This window comes from Sebastes fasciatus, chromosome 7 (genome assembly GCF_043250625.1).
Source record: "Sebastes fasciatus isolate fSebFas1 chromosome 7, fSebFas1.pri, whole genome shotgun sequence".
NCBI classification, from domain to species: Eukaryota; Metazoa; Chordata; class Actinopteri; order Perciformes; family Sebastidae; genus Sebastes; species Sebastes fasciatus.
The window spans coordinates 60,004-68,133 of record NC_133801.1 but is presented as its reverse complement, the minus strand read 5'-3'; positions in this window follow the sequence as shown (position 1 = coordinate 68,133).

Below are 8,130 nucleotides of genomic sequence, written 5' to 3'. Positions count from 1 at the left end.
CCTCCGTCTCTCCTCTTCTCCTCCTTCCTCTCCTCCTCCTCTCGCTCCCTCCTCGCTCTTCTCCTCTCTCCTCTCTCCTCCTCCTCTCCCTCTCTCCTCTCCTCTCTCCTCCTCTCCTCTCCTCTCCTCTCTCCTCCTCTTCCTCCTCCCTCCTCCTCTCTCCTCCTCCTCCTCCTCCTCTCCTCCTCTCCTCCTCCTCTCTCCTCCTCCTCTCTCCTCCTCCCTCCTCCTCCTCCTCCTCCTCTCCTCCTCCTCTCCTCTTCTCCTCCTCTCCTCCTCTCATCCTCTCCTCCTCTCTACTCCCTCTTTCATCCTCCTCTCCTCCTCTCCCCCTCCTCTCCTCCTCTCTACTCACTCTTTCATCCTCCTCTCCTCCTCTCCTCCTCCTCTCCTCTTCTCCTCCTCTCCTCCTCTTCTCCACCTCTCCTCCTCCACTCTCCTCTCTCTCCTCCTCCTCTCTCCTTTCTCCTCCTCTCTCTCTCCTCTCCTCCTCGCCTCCTCTCTCTCCTCCTTCCTCTCCTCTCCTCTCCTCTCTCCTCCTCTTTTCCTCCTCTCCCCTCCTCTCCTCCTCTCCTCCTCTTCTCCTCTCTCCTCCTCTCCTCCTCTCTCGCTCCTCCTCCTCGCCTCTTCTCCTCCTCTCTCCTCCTCTTTCCTCCTCTCCTCTCTCCTCCTCTTTCCTCCTCTCTCCTCCTCTTTCCTCCTCTCCCTCCTCTTCCTCTCCTCCTCTTCTCTCCTCTCCTCCTCTCTCTCCTCTCTCCTCCTCTCCTCCTCTCTCTCTCTCCTCCTCCTCTCCTCCTCTCCTCTCTCCTCTCCTCTCCTCTCTCCTCCTCTTTCCTCCTCTCTCCTCCTCTCCTCCTCTCCTCTCCTCTCCTCCTCTTTCCTCCTCTCTCCTCCTCTCCTCCTCTCCCCTCCTCTCCTCTCACCTCCTTCAGTCAGTCAATCAGTCAGTTACTTAGTGAGTGAGTTAGTTAGTTAGTTAGTTAGTTAGTAAGTTAGTTAGTTGTTTGTTTGGTTGGTTGGGTGGTTGGTTAGTTAGTTGGTTAGTTAGTTAGTTGTGTGGTTTGTTTGGTTGGTTGGTTAGTTAGTTAGTTAGTTAGTTAGTTAGTTAGTTGTTTGGTTAGTTGGTTGGTTGGTTGTTTGGTTGGTTGGTTGGTTGGTTAGTTAGTTAGTTAGTTAGTTAGTTAGTTAGTTAGTTAGTTAGTTAGTTAGTTAGTTAGTTAGTTAGTTAGTTAGTTAGTTAGTTAGTTAGTGAGTAAATGAGTTAGGGAGTTAGTTAGTTGTTTAATTAGTTAGTTGTTTGGTTAGTTGGTTGGTTAGTTAGTTAGTTAGTTAGTTGTTTGGTTAGTTAGTTAGTTAGTTAGTTAGTTAGTTCGTTCGTTCGTTAGTCATTTACTTAGTGAGTGAGTTAATTAGGTAGTTGTTTGGTTAGTTGGTTGGTTAGTTAGTTAGTTAGTTGTTTGGTTAGTCGGTTAGTTAGTTAGTTAGTTAGTTAGTTAGTTAGTTAGTGAGTAAATGAGTTAGTGAGTTAGTTAGTTGGTTAGTTAGTTTGTTGTTTGGTTAGTTTGTTGTTTGGTTGTTTGGTTAACTAGTTAGTTAGTTAGTTAGTTAGTTAGTTAGTCAGTTACTTAGTGGGTGGGTGGGTGGGTGGGTTAGTTAGTTAGTGAGTTAGTGAGTTAGTGAGTTAGGGAGTTAGTTAGTTGGTTGGTTAGTTAGTTAGTTAGTTAGTTACTGAGTAAATGAGTTAGTTAGTTAGTTAGTTAGTTAGTTAGTTAGTTAGTTAGTTAGTTAGTTAGTTAGTTAGTTAGTTAGGTAGTTGTTTGGTTAGTTGGTTGGTTAGTTAGTTAGTTAGTTAGTTAGTTAGTTAGTTAGTTGTTTGGTTAGTCGGTTAGTTAGTTAGTTAGTTAGTTAGTTAGTTAGTTAGTTAGTTAGTTAGTGAGTTAGTGAGTATATGAGTTAGTGAGTTAGTTAGTTGGTTAGTTAGTTTGTTGTTTGGTTAGTTGTTTGGTTAGTTAGTTAGTTGGTTAGTTAGTTAGTTAGTTAGTTAGTTAGTTGTTTGGATAGTTGGTTGGTTAGTTAGTTAGTTAGTTGTTAGTGAGTGAGTGGGTGGGTTAGTTAGTTAGTTAGTTAGTTAGTTAGTTAGTTAGTTAGTTAGTTAGTTAGTTAGTTAGTTAGTGAGTAAATGAGTTAGGGAGTTAGTTAGTTGTTTAATTAGTTAGTTGTTTGGTTAGTTGGTTGGTTAGTTAGTTAGTTAGTTAGTTGTTTGGTTAGTTAGTTAGTTAGTTAGTTAGTTAGTTCGTTCGTTCGTTAGTCATTTACTTAGTGAGTGAGTTAATTAGGTAGTTGTTTGGTTAGTTGGTTGGTTAGTTAGTTAGTTAGTTGTTTGGTTAGTCGGTTAGTTAGTTAGTTAGTTAGTTAGTTAGTTAGTTAGTGAGTAAATGAGTTAGTGAGTTAGTTAGTTGGTTAGTTAGTTTGTTGTTTGGTTAGTTTGTTGTTTGGTTGTTTGGTTAACTAGTTAGTTAGTTAGTTAGTTAGTTAGTTAGTCAGTTACTTAGTGGGTGGGTGGGTGGGTGGGTTAGTTAGTTAGTGAGTTAGTGAGTTAGTGAGTTAGGGAGTTAGTTAGTTGGTTGGTTAGTTAGTTAGTTAGTTAGTTACTGAGTAAATGAGTTAGTTAGTTAGTTAGTTAGTTAGTTAGTTAGTTAGTTAGTTAGTTAGTTAGGTAGTTGTTTGGTTAGTTGGTTGGTTAGTTAGTTAGTTAGTTAGTTAGTTAGTTAGTTAGTTAGTTAGTTGTTTGGTTAGTCGGTTAGTTAGTTAGTTAGTTAGTTAGTTAGTTAGTTAGTTAGTTAGTGAGTTAGTGAGTATATGAGTTAGTGAGTTAGTTAGTTGGTTAGTTAGTTTGTTGTTTGGTTAGTTGTTTGGTTAGTTAGTTAGTTGGTTAGTTAGTTAGTTAGTTAGTTAGTTAGTTAGTTGTTTGGATAGTTGGTTGGTTAGTTAGTTAGTTAGTTAGTTAGTTAGTTAGTTAGTTAGTTAGTTAGTTAGTTAGTTAGTCAGTTACTTAGTGAGTGAGTGAGTGGGAGGGTTAGTGAGTGAGTGAGTGAGTGAGTGAGTGAGTCAGTCAGTCAGTCAGTCAGTCAGTCAGTCAGTCAGTCAGTCAGTCAGTCAGTCAGTCAGTCAGTCAGTCAGTCAGTCAGTGAGTGAGTGAGTGAGTGAGTTAGGTAGTTAGATGTTTGGTTAGTTGGTTGGTTGGTTGGTTGGTTAGTTAGTTAGTCAGTTACTTAGTGAGTGAGTGAGTTAGTGAGTTAATTAGTGAGTTGGTTGGTTAGTTAGTTAGTTAGTTAGTCAGTTACTTAGTGAGTGAGTGAGTTAGTGAGTTAGTGAGTTAATTAGTGAGTTGGTTGGTTAGTTAGTTAGTAAGTTAGTGAGTTCTTTAGTTAGTTAGTTAGTTAGTTAGTTAGTTAGTTAGTTAGTTAGTTAGTTAGTTAGTTAGTTAGTTAGTTAGTTAGTTAGTTGGTTGGTTGGTGTGTTGGTTAGTTAGTTAGTTAGTTAGTTAGTTAGTTAGTTAGTTAGTTAGTTAGTTAGTGAATGAGTTAGTGGGTTGGTTGGTGTGTTGGTTGGTTGGTTGGTTAGTTAGTTAATGAGTTAGTGAGTTAGTTGGTTGGTTGGTTGGGTGGTTGGTTAGTTGGTTGGTTAGTTAGTTAGTTAGTTAGTTAGTTAGTTTGTGAGTTAGGGAGTTAGTTAGTTGGTTGGTTGGTTGGTTAGTTGGTTAGTTAGTTAGTTAGTTAGTTAGTTAGTTAGTTAGTTAGTTAGTTAGTCAGTTACTTAGTGAGTGAGTGAGTGGGTGGGTGGGTGGGTGGGTGAGTTAGTTAGTTAGTTAGTTAGTTAGTTAGTTAGTTAGTTAGTTAGTTTGTGAGTTAGGGAGTTAGTTAGTTGGTTGGTTAGTTAGTTAGTTAATTAGTTAGTGAGTAAATGAGTTAGTGAGTTAGTTAGTTAGTTAGTTAGTTAGGTAGTTGTTTGGTTAGTTGGTTGGTTAGTTAGTTAGTTGTTTGGTTAGTCGGTTAGTTAGTTAGTTAGTTAGTTCGTTCGTTCGTTCGTTCGTTAGTTTGTCATTTACTTAGTGAGTGAGTGAGTGAGTGAGTGAGTGAGTGAGTGAGTGAGTGAGTGAGTGAGTGAGTTAGTTAGTTAGTTAGTTAGTTAGTTAGTTAGTTAGTTAGTTAGTTAGTTAGTCAGTTACTTAGTGGGTGGGTGGGTGGGTTAGTTAGTTAGTTAGTTAGTTAGTTAGTTAGTTTGTGAGTTAGGGAGTTAGGGAGTTAGTTAGTTGTTTGGTTAGTCGGTTAGTTAGTTAGTTAGTTAGTTAGTTAGTTAGTTAGTGAGTAAATTAGTTAGTGAGTTAGTTAGTTGGTTAGTTAGTTTGTTGTTTGGTTAGTTTGTTGTTTGGTTGTTTGGTTGTTTGGTTAACTAGTTAGTTAGTTAGTTAGTTAGTTAGTTAGTTAGTTAGTTAGTCAGTTAGTTAGTGAGTGGGTGGGTGGGTTAGTTAGTTAGTTAGTTAGTTAGTTTGTGAGTTAGTGAGTTAGGGAGTTAGTTAGTTGGTTGGTTAGTTAGTTAGTTAGTTAGTTAGTTAGTTAGTTTGTGAGTTAGTGAGTTAGGGAGTTAGTTAGTTGGTTGGTTAGTTAGTTAGTTAATTAGTTAGTGAGTAAATGAGTTAGTGAGTTAGTTAGTTAGTTAGTTAGTTAGTTAGTTAGGTAGTTGTTTGGTTAGTTGGTTGGTTAGTTAGTTAGTTGGTTGTTTGGTTAGTCGGTTAGTTAGTTAGTTAGTTAGTTCGTTCGTTCGTTCGTTCGTTCGTTAGTTTGTCATTTACTTAGTGAGTGAGTGAGTGAGTGAGTGAGTGAGTGAGTGAGTGAGTGAGTGAGTGAGTGAGTGAGTTAGTTAGTTAGTCAGTTACTTAGTGAGTGGGTGGGTGGGTGGGTGGGTTAGTTAGTTAGTTAGTTAGTTAGTTAGTTAGTTAGTTAGTTAGTTAGTTTGTGAGTTAGTGAGTTAGGGAGTTAGTTAGTTGGTTGGTTAGTTAGTTAGTTAGTTAGTGAGTAAATGAGTTAGTGAGTTAGTGAGTTAGTTAGTTAGTTAGTTAGGTAGTTGTTTGGTTAGTTGGTTGGTTAGTTAGTTAGTTAGTTAGTTAGTTGTTTGGTTAGTCGGTTAGTTAGTTAGTTAGTTCGTTCGTTCGTTCGTTCGTTCGTTCGTTCGTTCGTTCGTTCGTTCGTTCGTTAGTTTGTCATTTACTTAGTGAGTGAGTGAGTGAGTGAGTGAGTGAGTGAGTGAGTGAGTGAGTGAGTGAGTGAGTTAGTTAGTTAGTCAGTTACTTAGTGAGTGGGTGGGTGGGTGGGTGGGTTAGTTAGTTAGTTAGTTAGTTAGTTAGTTAGTTAGTTAGTTAGTTAGTTTGTGAGTTAGTGAGTTAGGGAGTTAGTTAGTTGGTTGGTTAGTTAGTTAGTTAGTTAGTGAGTAAATGAGTTAGTGAGTTAGTGAGTTAGTTAGTTAGTTAGTTAGGTAGTTGTTTGGTTAGTTGGTTGGTTAGTTAGTTAGTTAGTTAGTTAGTTGTTTGGTTAGTCGGTTAGTTAGTTAGTTAGTTCGTTCGTTCGTTCGTTCGTTCGTTCGTTCGTTCGTTCGTTCGTTAGTTTGTCATTTACTTAGTGAGTGAGTGAGTTAGTGAGTTAGTTAGTTAGTTAGTTGGTTGGTTAGTTAGTTAGTTAGTTAGTTAGTTAGTGAGTAAATGAGTTAGTGAGTTAGTTAGTTGGTTAGTTAGTTTGTTGTTTGGTTAGTTGTTTGGTTAGTTAGTTAGTTAGTTAGTTAGTTCGATAGATAGTTAACTAGTTGGTTGGTTGGTTGGTTGGTGTGTTGGTTAGTTAGTTAGTTAGTTAGTTAGTTAGTTAGTTAGTTAGTTAGTTAGTTAGTTAGTGAATGAGTTAGTGGGTTGGTTGGTTGGTTGGTTGGTTGGTTAGTTAGTTAATGAGTTAGTGAGTTAGTTAGTTGGTTGGTGTGTTGGTTGGTTGGTTGGTTGGTTGGTTAGTTAGTTTGTGAGTTAGTGAGTTAGTTAGTTGGTTGGTGTGTTGGTTGGTTGGTTGGTTGGTTGGGTGGTTGGTTGGTTAGTCAGTTAGTTAGTTAGTTAGTTAGTTAGTTAGTTAGTTTGTGAGTTAGTTAGTTCAGACCTGAGAACTCTTATTTTGAAAGAGTCGTCCATCAGCTTTTAATGATCCTCCAGAACAGGAAGTAGCTCGCTGTCCAACATCACTCTGATCACTAGTATGTATATATATATACATTTGTCTTCCTCTCCTCCTCCTCCTCTTCCTCCCCCATTCCTCCTCCTCTCCTCCTCTCCTCCTCTCCTCCTCCTCCCCCATTCCTCCTCCTCTCCTCCTCCTCCTCTTCCTCCCCCATTCCTCCTCCTCCTTTCCTCCTCTCCTCCTCCTCCCCCATTCCTCCTCCTATCCTCCTCCTCCCCCATTCTTCTTCCTCTCCTCCACCTCTTCCTCTCCCGTGGACAGGAAGCATGACATCATGCTCCTCGGAGAGATGCTGCTGTTGCTAGGTTACCGCCAGCTGACTCCCTGTTCCATTTTTAGAAGGATGCTGAGAGACGGAGAGGTGGGGGAGGGGAGAGAGAGAGAGAGAGAGAGAGAGAGATTATATCACCCTGTCCACCATCAGTCTCTCAGTTTAATCAGTTTAATCAGTTCAACCAGTTTGACCAGTTTAACCAGTTTAACCAGTTCAACCAGTTTAATCAGTTTAATCAGTTTAACCAGTTTAACCAGTTTGCTCAGTTCGACCAGTTTAACCAGTTTAATCAGTTTAATCAGTTTATCCAGGTTGCCCAGTTTAACCAGTTTAACCAGTTTAACCAGTTTAACTAGTTTAACTAGTTTAACTTCATCGTGTCTGGAAGTGTCAGTTTGCATCAGCGTAATGTTGACTGGCTGATTGAATGGTGTCATCAGGAACACTAGTAAGACAGAAGGAAGGATTTCTGCCTTCCTCCTGACTGTCAGCCTCCTCCAGTTACAATCCATCACCCTCTCACTGACTCCACCCTCTCATTAACCCTCTCACTGACTCCACCCTCTCATTAACCCTCTCACTGACTCCACCCTCTCATTAACCCTCACACTGACTCCACCCTCTCATTAACCCTCTCACTGACTCCACCCTCTCATTAACCCTCTCACTGACTCCACCCTCTCATTAACCCTCACACTGACTCCACCCTCTCACTGACTCCACCCTCTCACTGACTCCACCCTCTCATTAACCCTCTCACTGACTCCACCCTCTCATTAACCCTCTCACTGACTCCACCCTCTCATTAACCCTCTCACTGACTCCACCCTCTCATTAACCCTCACACTGACTCCACCCTCTCATTAACCCTCACACTGACTCCACCTGGAAGAAGATACAGCAGCACATTGACTTTCTTCTCAGACTCAGATCATTTGGAGCAGCAGTCAGATTATGTTTCTATGTTTCAGTTCAGTGATTCAGAGTCCTGTTGTCCTGCAGCTCAGCCTGGCTCAGCTCAGCCTGGCTCAGCTCAGCCTGGCTCAGCTCAGCCTGGCTCAGCTCAGCCTGGCTCAGCTCAGCCTGGCTCAGTAGTCTCTCTGTAAAACGTACAACTCAACTTTATAGACTAATCCAGATGTGTGTGAAGATCACTGAGCAACCTGTGACAGCCTCCTTTCATCAGCTCACAACCAGAGGATGCTCAGACTGACAGCATCTCTTCTGATCCCTCACTGGTTTCAAATGGGAATATCAACTTCTGTCCTCCAAGAGACCATTCAGAGTCCCTCCATTTAACCCCATCAGGCTAAAGGACACTTCTGTCCTCCAAGAGACCATTCAGGGTCCCTCCATTTAACCCCATCAGGCTAAAGGACACTTCTGTCCTCCAAGAGACCATTCAGGGTCCCTCCATTTAACCCCATCAGGCTAAAGGACACTTCTGTCCTCCAAGAGACCATTCAGGGTCCCTCCATTTAACCCCATCAGGCTAAAGGACACTTCTGTCCATCAGTCCATCTTGTTAAAGACATGTCCATCGAGAGGACAGATGATCATGTTGTAATGGGTTATGTATGAGTCTGT